The 10,718-nt window shown below is 36.8% G+C and overlaps 1 protein-coding gene across 6 annotated transcripts in view; it reads left to right on the top strand.

The window, feature by feature from the left end:
• LOC110443021 (zinc finger CCCH domain-containing protein 10-like) overlaps nt 1-10,718 on the top strand; it is a 138,277-nt gene that overhangs the window by 74,361 nt on the left and 53,198 nt on the right. The window contains exon 1 of one of the 6 annotated variants that reach the window (XM_021486967.1): nt 3,383-4,183. The exons of 3 other annotated variants lie outside the window; for them this stretch is intronic. The gene's annotated coding sequence lies outside the window, so the exon portion shown is untranslated. Of the gene's footprint in view, nt 1-3,382; nt 4,184-4,386; nt 4,468-10,718 lie in introns of those variants that run through there. 2 more of the 6 variants (XM_021486962.1, XM_021486968.1) reach the window with 2 other exon arrangements.

Here is a 10,718-nt window from a genome sequence, read left to right on the forward strand (position 1 = left end):
TGTACAATCTGTGCATAGCCTGATGAACGAGAATTGTACAGACTTTTAATGTTTCCATCCAGGTTTTGTGCTGGCTTTCCTTACAACTCTTGGTCATTCCTAGACTCGCCTACATGTAACAATATAAAGGTTTTTGTTGATGTTTCTATTTGTGTTTCTCACAACTCTTAATTTTACCTTAATTGGCCTGCATCTGTACCAGTTATAACAATTAAACTTAGATCGTCTCTGAATATAACACAAAACTTTAAAGGTTAAGCATCTATTTCTTTATAACTGGTGTCTATATATAGGGGTCTATATCCTATAGGGAGAACAAGAGTCTCTATACAACTCTGTACATCTAGATCAAAACTTTGTGAATCTTTGAGATAAAGAGTACATACAATCAAGTTATAAAGTATATTATTACCATTGATTATGGAATATTAGTTAAGTCTTTTTCTACAGATGTTAGGAATATTAGTATTTGGAAGCAAAAGTGAAAATTGAACAAAAACAAAATTCCATTGTTCCAACTTGAGATCTATCCACTGCCAGTCCTAAATTTTGCAAACGTTTGTTGTTGGGTTTTTTAATTGTAAATGCAAGATATTGAAACAAATATGGATATCTTGCAAAGGGAAGCAACTCTAAACCAGGGGTAGCATTTGGAGGGTCTTATTAAGCTAGGCTGTCATCTGACAGATTTCTAAAGGTGTGCTTTACTTATCTTTGTTCATAGAAATATTTCTCATGGAAATTATAGTTGATTTTTTTTTTTTAACTATACATATATCATCTGCATGTATATGTACCTAAAACTGCTTTTTGATAAAGCACTAAAAATTAGGCAATTAATTAACTCTCAAATTAGGTGTAAATTGTTTCATGATCCTGTAGGGCCAGAATATTAATTAATTAAGAAATCTTTATTTTGTCACATCAACAAGATTTGGCCAATATATCATCAGTAGAATGAGATATGTGAAATGATGAAATAATTAAAAAATTGAAATATGATAATAATGAGATATATAAGTTATTTGATTTTTTTTTTTTTTATTTTCTTTCTTTTCCACCAAAGGTATTATTTGATGAAGGAGGTATTTAGATATTTATTTTCTCTGACTTTCTGCTGTATCATCACTGCTTGGCATTTACTGGCCACCTGGGTTGTAGATGATGTACATCAAATTGAGTGCAATGGTTACAGAAATACATCTGTTTAGGCATGTGTTTTGTTTCTGTGGTAACCACCCTTATACCTTAACTTCTGTTTTCCTTCAAAGTAACTTTTTTTGTACAAAAGTGACTTGGTAAATAGACTTTGTGTACAAAGAATAGATAATGAATAGACTTTGTGTACAAAGAATAGATAATAAATAGACTTTGCATACAAAGAATAGATAATGAATAGACTTTTGTGTTAACTAAGTGAGGAATAAGTTTAGCATGGCACAATATTTGGTCTATGGGAAGGAGAAGGACAGGTAAATTGTAGTGATAACGAGTATGTATGTACTACACTAGTGCTTTAGAAGTCACTCTTCAGCAGAGACAAAACAAGTTATATATATGTGGGCCTGACGACCAGACTTGTTCACTGAATGGATAACCAGCATCAATTAACATGCTACTTTTTTAAACAGATGTTCAACTTGAAATTTGCAGTTGTGTTTAATCACAACTGCAGCAGTTTACTTTCTATTTTGTCATTATACATTTACCTTTCAATAGGAGCCCTAGCTAGCACACTCAAACAAACTGTAGAGAATTATCATGTGAAGTGATATGTCATGTAATATTCATCTTGTAAAACGATACGTTTTTAGAAGCCTCACATAAACAGTTGCTTTTACATGCAGAAATTTGAGCCTCACTTTTGGAGGTATGGTGAATATGATATTTTGGAAGCAGGCTGTATGCAAGGTTTTCTTGATTAATTCATTTGCAAAATGTCTTTTGTTGTGAAATTGTTGTGAAATGATAAACCTTACCAGATATGATCGTGTAGATACAACACCCAAGACCACGCACAGAATTACGATGCTGTAGGGATTGTTAACGACATTATTAGTACAAAATACTCAAGTCAGTTTAAAGTGAAACATTCTTAATTTAACAAGACGTTCCTCACATGGTAACCATAAAAATGTATACCTCTCATTGTTTTAACTATATATATTAACAAGATTTACCTCATGGTTTTAACCATATATATTAACAAGATTTACCTCATGGTTTTAACCATATATATTAACAAGATTTACCTCATGGTTTTAACCATATATATTAACAAGATTTACCTCATGGTTTTAACCATATATATTAACAAGATTTACCTCATGGTTTTAACCATATATATTAACAAGATTTACCTCATGGTTTTAACCATATATATTAACAAGATTTACCTCATGGTTTTAACCATATATATTAACAAGATTTACCTCATGGTTTTAACCATTTATATTAACAAGATTTACCTCATGGTTTTAACCATATATATTAACAAGATTTACCTCATGGTTTTAACCATATATATTAACAAGATTTACCTCATGGTTTTAACCATTTATATTAACAAGATTTACCTCATGGTTTTAACCATATATATTAACAAGATTTACCTCATGGTTTTAACCATTGAATAAACTACCTGCCACTGATCTGATAGTTATAACCATGTAACCTAAGACTTTCCTCTTGTTGTTTACATTGAAACCTGCCTCTCATGGTTTTACCCACGAAATAACAAGACCTGCCTTTTATGGTTTAAACCATGAAATAAAAAATATCCGCCTGTGATAATTATAACCATGTAATAAGACTTTTAAGTTTAAATTTTGTCTCATGATTTACATTGAAACCTGCCTCTCATGGTTTTAACCATGTATTAGTATTGTAATAAGGCTCACATGTTTTAACCATGGTATAGCAAGACTCAGCTTTTCCAGTTTTTAACCTTGAAATAAAAGACCTACCTAACATGGTTTTAACCATGTAATAACAAGACCTGCTTCTCATGGTTAAAAGGCTTTCCTTTCATGGTTTAACCATGTTATTTAATAGACTTCCCATAGTCCATATGATACACTTAAGAACCATTAAAATTAATACATCATATAAACCTTGAAAGTGTATGTTTAGAAGGGTCATGGAAAGTGTTGAATGGAGTACATAGTGTTGCAGGTGAAATTGCAAGTATCTGGTATATAGCTCCCAGGAGAACTGCTGATAGCGCTCATTCCATACCATCATTATATAGGTATACATGTCTTGTACTGGTAGCTGTAACCTCTGACCATGTCATACTCCGATCATATATCATTACAAGGATAATGCAACAAGTGATAACCAGGAGTAAAATGTGGGCCGTGGAATAGTCACACCAGCTATACAGTGTAGTGTGTGAGTGCGGAATAGCAGATGTAGGGTAGTCACACCAGCTATACAGTGTAGTGTGTGAGGGCGGAATAGCAGATGTAGGGTGTCACACAAGCTATACAGTAAAGTGTGTGAGGGCGGAATAGCAGATGTAGGGTAGTCACACCAGCTATACAGTGTAGTGTGTGAGCGTCTCTGTACAGCACCAGGTGTGTTACTCAGGAAAATCTCTGATCATACATAACAGGATTAATCGACATTTGGACATGAGTGAAAGGATCTTTACTGGAGGTAAGCCTGACTTACATGTGGTGGCAGTGTAGCTATAGCCCTTGGATGGTATTGTAAACAGTCAGTGTATTAATTTTGTTCTGGGTTATCCCAAAACAAGGAAATTTCAACATTGTTCCAATATTTTTCATCATTACCAGGTATTCCAGGTATTGAGGTATTGGTCACAACAAAGGAAATGGCCGGTTAATATTAAGAGACACGGAGGAGAAGGAATGGTTTCAGTGAATTCTGTCACTCTAATTAAATTACATTTTTTATATTGATTGAAAAGTTGTGCCTTTGATGCTCTTCACAGCCTGATAAGGCCCGTCACAGGAATGTACTATATATAGTGGCCGCTAATGTGTGCAATACACATGTACACAGGACCACAACGTGTGTAACACACATGTACACAGGACCACAGCTTGTACTGTGTACTATAGCGGAAGTGTTAACCATTGTGTGTCTATATCAGGACGCCTGTTTACACCTCAATAACAGCAGATTACAAACATCAGCACACAACTGGTGACACTAGGTGAGTAGAGACCAGGCAGGGATTTCCACCTTACAACCTCCTTCCTCAGGACCTCCTTGTGGTCACTCGTTGTCAAACCTTTGTAAAGTCAGGAATGTTTTTTTTGTGGTGTAGTACATGTGCACCCCCTTTAACAACATGGTGATCTGACTTTATATGTGTGTGGTAATATTACTGATGTGCTGGAATTCAAACTCAGTGTGATATGAGGACCCATGCACACATCAAACCGGAGCATATTACGGTCGGGGAGTATTTTACACGGTGGAGTAGTTGTTTACAAGGTAAGATTTAGCTGAACTGATTCAGACTTGTTTGAGCACATGGTGTCTGTAATGTGTGTATACTGTGATCATTGATCAGCTATAGTGATACTCAGTACAGGTATACAAACACTTTCAAACCCATGTCCAGTATTCTCTTACAGATAAGAAAACTTTGATTTAAGAGGCTTTCAACAGGTTGGTAGCAACCATTCTCAGCTCTCCCACCATACCCAATTTTGGAATTTTCAGTGATATTAAAATGAAAGTGATAGCCAACTTTCAAATTGCAAAAGTTACTGCCAAGCAATGTCTAATTGCAGAGTTCCAAAACATTTCAGAAATGAAAAAAGGGGAGAGAAACTTTTCTTTTAAATGTTGTGCCAAAATATTGTCCTTTTCTTTAAAATTTCAAATCTAAAATGTAGTCATTGTATTAATCGGTTAATCATCCATCTGTAATATTTAGACAATGAAAGAATATGTTGGTATTTTTACTTAATCAACTCAAAAAAACATTATTTTTTTAAAAATAAAAATAAAATATGTCTTATAAATGGTACAAGTTTTTCTCAGAAATACCTGGTATGAAATTATTTCAGATAGCTTTAAAGACATTCCTGAAGGACATCCTTAAGTTGAATCACATAGTGACATACTTTCCATCTTAAGTCAATGAAATGTATCAGACACGTCCTGTCAAGCTAACAAGTGGAGCCTTAGTACCATATACCAAGGGAGAAAATATCAACATCTAATCTGAAGGTGTAACCTTTGTCTAACCCTATGCTTAAATCACGCTGGCCCCCTGATGCACTTATCTGTAAAGTGCTGATTATGCATCCACAGGGAATCACACCTCATAAGAAATCACTGATCCCCAACCCTCAGACCCTTCAGAAAAACACTAATACCCACCCTCAAACCTTCAAGAAAACACTACATGATCCCAACCCTCAGACCCTTCAGGAAAACACTGACTACCATCCCTTGGAAACTTAAGGAAAATACTGATCCCTACCCCAAAGACCCTTCAGGAAAACACTGATCCCCACCCCTCAGACCCTTCAGGAAAACACTGATCCCCACCCCTCTGACCCTTCAAGAAAACACTGATCCCCACCCCTCTGACCCTTCAGGAAAACATGTGACCCCATCCCTCAGACCCTTCAAGAAATCATGTATCCCCACCCCTCTGACCCTTCAGGAAAATACTGATCCCTATCCCTCAGACTCTTCAGAAAAACACTGATCCCCATCCTTCTGACCCTTCAGAAAAACACTGATCCCCATCCTTCTGACCCTTCAGAAAAACACTGATCCCCACCCCTCTGACTCTTCAGGAAAACATGTATCCCCATCCCTCAGACCCTTTAGGAAAACAACATGGTGATCTGACTTTATAAGTGTGTGGTAATATTACTGATGTGCTGGAATTCAAACTCATTGTGACATAAGGAACCAAACATCAAACCGGAGCATATAATATATTACGGTTGGGATTTTACACGGGGGAGTAGTTGTTTACATGTATCCCCACCCTCAGACCTTCAGGAAAACAAAGAATTGCCACCCCAAAGAAAAACTCTGATCCCCAGACCCTCATGACAACACTTATCCCAACCATCAGACCTTAAGAAAAACACTGCATCCCCATCCTCAGGAAAACATCCCTCATTTGGATAACAACGATCCTCGATCACCTATACTCTCAGGACCACCCCACCAATGGGTAAAGTTCACAATTCCATATGCATTTGTTGATAAAGTATTGATAAGATCTTTTTGTGATTAAAAATACACATGTATTTTGTTGTCTATTATCGGTTAATAGTCAGACATATTTTTGGCTTCATTTTTAGGAAAGTAAAAAATTCAGTTTCTTCAGCAGAGCCAGCCATGTGCTTTTTTTTACCCACACCACAAATCAACGCATGTCTTGCTTACAAAAGAATTTCTTACATTAGTTTTACTCCCATTTTAGTATGCAAATAAGGTTGATTGCTCACATGATTAAGTTTAACTGCTCACCTGTGGGCACTAAAGTTGTTTGTGAGCAAAATGTCCATATTTGGAAGTTAGATATTTTTGCTTTTGAAGTGATAAACAAAATAAATAATTAATTGTATTAACATTTTCATAGGTTCAGTATAAAATTAGCATGTTAATTTTTCCCACATACAACTTTAGTTAGGAGAAATTTGCTTTGGACATGTGTACTTATGTTTATACCAACATGTTATGACAGAGTTTGTTACCTCGTGTGATAGGTGTATGGTAGAATTAGATTTGTACGTGTTGGCCTCTAGATGGAATGTTGACATCCTATGAATCTACAAATTAAAAAATAAGAATTTATAAACATTGATACTTTTTGTCTATCAAATCAACCTCATTTGACATTCTAATTTAAATTCATTCAATATGAAATGTGATTTATGTTTTCAAATCAACAGGCATCAGAAATGTTACTATGTGACTCAATTTCTTTCATAATTTGGGTTGTTACAAATATTTTTAGTTCAAAATTATTTAAAATGTATTTATTACACATGTCTGATCATCGTAAGCCCTAAAAGCCTCATTGCTCCAAAATAAGCTTGGATTCCACACTCTTCAGGTAAACATATCCCACACCTCAATTTTCTCATTAGTCACTTCCTTATACTCTAGCAAAAACTAGCAAACACTTGGGATAAACATGAATCCCCACACCTGAAATAAACATGAATCCCCACACCTGAAATAAACATGAATCCCCACACCTGAAATAAACATGAATCCCCACACCTGAAATAAACATGAATCCCCACACCTGAAATAAACATGAATCCCCACACCTGAAATAAACATGAATCCCCACACCTGAAATAAACATGAATCCCCACACCTGAAATAAACATGAATCCCCACACCTGAAATAAACATGAATCCCCACACCTGAAATAAACATGAATCCCCACACCTGAAATAAACATGAATCCCCACACCAGAAATAAACATGAATCCCCACACCAGAAATAAACATGAATCCCCACACCAGAAATAAACATGAATCCCCACACCAGAAATAAACATGAATCCCCACACCAGAAATAAACATGAATCCCCACACCAGAAATAAACATGAATCCCCACACCAGAAATAAACATGAATCCCCACACCAGAAATAAACATGAATCCCCACACCAGAAATAAACATGAATCCCCACACCAGAAATAAACATGAATCCCCACACCAGAAATAAACATGAATCCCCACACCAGAAATAAACATGAATCCCCACACCAGAAATAAACATGAATCCCCACACCAGAAATAAACATGAATCCCCACACCAGAAATAAACATGAATCCCCACACCAGAAATAAACATGAATCCCCACACCAGAAATAAACATGAATCCCCACACCAGAAATAAACATGAATCCCCACACCAGAAATAAACATGAATCCCCACACCAGAAATAAACATGAATCCCCACACTAGAAATAAACATGAATCCCCACACCAGAAATAAACATGAATCCCCGCACCAGAAATAAACATGAATCCCCACACCAGAAATAAACACGAATTCCCACACCTGAGATAAGACTCCACACCCGAGATCAACATGAATCCCAACACCTGAGATAAGCTTGAATTCTGACACCTTCATACCAACACTGTTCTGACACCCTGTAGATAAACATGTAACCCCAAACCCCCTGGAAAACATTAATTCCGCACACTCTAAGGAATCATGTATTCCTCGGGGGATATTTAGGTTGCTGTAATTACTTGATCTAATAAAGGAGAATTTAATTAACGAATTGTGCTGCTGGTTTAGTTCCTTTATTCTGGGTTATCATAAGGGGGTAAATGTGCCAGACATTCAAGTTATTTAATATTGGTGGAATATGGCTAAATTCTCACCTTTATTACTTCAGGACACAGCCCAACTTCCTGTGTTCATGGGTTATATGTGATGTATCAGAGGCTGTGTGTAATGTGAGGGAGGCTGTATCAGAGCCTGAGTGTAATGTGTGGGATGCTGTATATGAGATGTATCAGATGCTGTGTGACTATAATGTGTGGGGTGTATATGAGATGTATCAGTGACAGTGTGACTGTTATGTGAGGGAGGCTATATGTGATGTATAAGTGACTGTGTGACTGTTTTGTGAGGGAGGCTGTATATGTGATGTATCAGTGACTGTGTGACTATAATGTGTGGGAGGCTATATGTGATGTATCAGTGACTGTGTGACTGTTATGTGAGGGAGGCTATATGGGATGTATCAGAGGCTGTGTGACTGTAATGTATGGGAGGCTGTATATGTGATGTAACAGAGGCTTAGTGACTGTAATGTGTGGGGGGCTGTATATGTGATGTATCAGTGTCTGTGTGACTGTAATGTGAGGGAGGCTGTATCAGAGACTGAGTGTAATGTGTGGGATGCTGTATATGTGATGTATCAGTGTCTGTGTGACTGTAATGTGAGGGAGTCTGTATCAGAGCCTGAGTGTAATGTGTGGGAGGCTGTATATGTTATGTATCAGTGACTGTGTGACTGTAATGTGAGGGAGTCTGTATCAGAGCCTGAGTGTAATGTGTGGGAGGCTGTATATGTAATGTATCAGATGCTGTGTGACTGTAATGTGTGCGAGGTTGTATATGTGATGTATCAGAGGCTTTGTGACCGTAATGTGTGGGAGGCTGTTTATGTGATGTATCAGATGCTGTGGGACTGTAATGTGTGGGAGGTTGTATATGTGATGTATCAGTGACTGTGTGACTGTAATGTGAGGGAGGCTGTATCAGAGCCTGAGTGTAATGTGTGGGATGCTGTATATGTGATGTATCAGAGGCTTAGTGACTGTAATGTGTGGGAGGCTGTATATGTAATGTATCAGATGCTGTGTGACTGTAATGTGTGGGAGGCTGTATATGTAATGTATCAGATGCTGTGTGACTGTAATGTGTGGGAGGCTGTATATGTGATGTATAAGAGGCTGTGTGACTGTAATGTGAGGAAGGCTGTATATGTCATGTATCAGATGCTGTGTGACTGTAATGTGTGGGAGGTTGTATATGTGATGTATCAGAGGCTGTGTGACTGGAATGTGTGGGAGGCTGTATATGTGATGTATCAGAGGCTGTGTGACTGTAATGTGAGGAAGGCTGTATATGTGATGTATTAGATGCTGTGTGTAATGTGTGGGATGCTGTATATGTGATGTATCAGAGGCTGTGTGACTGTAATGTGTTGGAGGCTGTATATGTGATGTATCAGAGGCTGAGTGACTGTAATGTGAGGAAGGCTGTATATGTGATGGATTAGATGCTGTGTGTAATGTGTGGGATGCTGTATATGTGATGTATCAGAGGCTGTGTGACTGTAATGTGTGGGAGGCTGTATATGTGATGTATCAGAGGCTGTGTGACCGTAATGTGTGGGAGGCTGTTTATGTGATGTATCAGATGCTGTGAGACTATAATGTGTGGGAGGCTGTATATGTGATTATATCAGAGGCTGTGAGACTTGTCACCTGCTGGTATGTAAAATCCATAACTATATGGAATCAGTAATGAACAGTTAGCTGCATTAAGTAATTTGTAACACAAATCCATACTTCAATTAGATAATATTTCCAGAAAATTAATGGAACTTTTTATACTATCTACTTAACCATTGAAAATAATATATAGCCTATTGATACGGACTGTGGCCACAATTACATTTACCACCGTATTAACAGCATTTGTTTACAGTGTGTCAATACCAGACATTAGATATATTTGAGCAATTACCTTTGTGTAAATATTTGTTGATTGATAATGACATTTGATCATTTAGTAAAATAGCGCATACAGATTGGATAATTAGAACATGTATGCTAGTGTAGTCGCCTGTACAGACTAGACAATTAGAACTTGTATGCTAGTGTAGTAACCTATACAGACTAGACAATTATTACAGTTGTTTTAGTGTAGTAACCTGTACAGACTGGACAATTAGAACTTGTATGCTAGTGTAGTAACCTGTACAGACTGGACAATAAGAACATGTATGCTAGTGTAGTAACCTGTACAGACTAGACAATTATTACAGTTGTTTTAGTGTAGTAACCTGTACAGACTAGACAATTATTACAGGTGTTTTAGTGTAGTAACCTGTACAGACTGGACAATAAGAACTTGTATGCTAGTGTAGTAACCTGTACAGACTAGACAATTATTACAGTTGTTTTAGTGTAGTAACCTGTACAGACTAGACAATTA

The sequence above is a fragment of the Mizuhopecten yessoensis genome, unplaced genomic scaffold, assembly GCF_002113885.1.
Source record: "Mizuhopecten yessoensis strain PY_sf001 unplaced genomic scaffold, ASM211388v2 scaffold716321, whole genome shotgun sequence".
Taxonomy (NCBI): domain Eukaryota; kingdom Metazoa; phylum Mollusca; class Bivalvia; order Pectinida; family Pectinidae; genus Mizuhopecten; species Mizuhopecten yessoensis.